This window comes from Ipomoea triloba, chromosome 16 (assembly GCF_003576645.1).
Source record: "Ipomoea triloba cultivar NCNSP0323 chromosome 16, ASM357664v1".
NCBI lineage: Eukaryota > Viridiplantae > Streptophyta > Magnoliopsida > Solanales > Convolvulaceae > Ipomoea > Ipomoea triloba.
In genome coordinates this window covers 18,077,440-18,079,092 of record NC_044931.1, presented here as the reverse complement: position 1 = coordinate 18,079,092, position 1,653 = coordinate 18,077,440, and positions in this window count along the sequence as shown.

Below are 1,653 nucleotides of genomic sequence, written 5' to 3'. Positions count from 1 at the left end.
TAATACCAGGTAATATAAATGTCACTTTTTTTTGCATTAAAATGTATCAAATAGGCCATAAAAATTTATCTGTAGAGTCAATTAGGCCTCAAACTTTTTAAAGTTCCAATTAGATACATAAACATATCAATTTAGTCATCAAGGCATAATTATCTATTAGTGACCTGTAATACCAGGTAAATATAAATGTCACTTTTTTTTTTTTGCATAAAATGAATCAATTAGGCCATCAAACTTTATCTGTAAAGTCAATTAGGCCCTCAAACTAATTAAAATTGCAATTACATACATAAACATGTCAATTTAGTCATCAAGGCATAATTACCTGTTAGTGACCTGTAGTACCAGGTAAGTATAAATGTCACTTTTGTTTGCATAAAATGTATCAAATAGGCCATACAACTTTATCTGTAAAGTCAATTAGGCCCTCAAACTATTTAAAGTTACAATTAGATACATAAAATGTCAATTTAGTCATCAAGGCATAATTACCTGTTAGTGACCTGTAATACCAGGTAATATAAATGTCACTTTTTTTTGCATTAAAATGTATCAAATAGGCCATAAAAATTTATCTGTAGAGTCAATTAGGCCTCAAACTTTTTAAAGTTCCAATTAGATACATAAACATATCAATTTAGTCATCAAGGCATAATTATCTATTAGTGACCTGTAATACCAGGTAAATATAAATGTCACTTTTTTTTTTTTGCATAAAATGAATCAATTAGGCCATCAAACTTTATCTGTAAAGTCAATTAGGCCCTCAAACTAATTAAAGTTGCAATTACATACATAAACATGTCAATTTAGTCATCAAGGCATAATTACCTGTTAGTGACCTGTAATACCAGGTAAATATAAATGTCCCTTTTTTTTTTTTGCATAAAATGAATCAATTAGGCCATCAAACTTTATCTGTAAAGTCAATTAGGCCCTCAAACTAATTAAAATTGCAATTACATACATAAACATGTCAATTTAGTCATCAAGGCATAATTACCTGTTAGTGACCTGTAGTACCAGGTAAGTATAAATGTCACTTTTGTTTGCATAAAATGTATCAAATAGGCCATACAACTTTATCTGTAAAGTCAATTAGGCCCTCAAACTATTTAAAGTTACAATTAGATACATAAAATGTCAATTTAGTCATCAAGGCATAATTACCTGTTAGTGACCTGTAATACCAGGTAAATATAAATGTCACTTTTGTTTGCATAAAATGTATCAAATAGGCCATACAACTTTATCTGTAAAGTCAATTAGGCGCTCAAACTATTTAAAGTTGCAATTAGATACATAAACATGTCACTTTAGTTATCAAGGCATAATTACCAGTTACTGACCTATAATACCAGGTAAATATAAATGTCACCTTTTTTTTGCATAAACTGTATCAAATAGGCCTTCAAACATTACCTGTAATTCCAATTAGGCACTCAAACTTTTTAAAGTTGCAATTATATACATAAACATGTCAATTTAGTCATCAAGACATAATTACCTGTTAGTGACCAGTAATACCAGATAAATATAAATACCACTTTTTTGCATTAAATTAATCAAATAAGCCATCAAACATTATCTATAAAGTCAGTTAGGCCCTCAAACTTTTTAAAGTTGCAATTAGATACATAAAATGTCAATTTA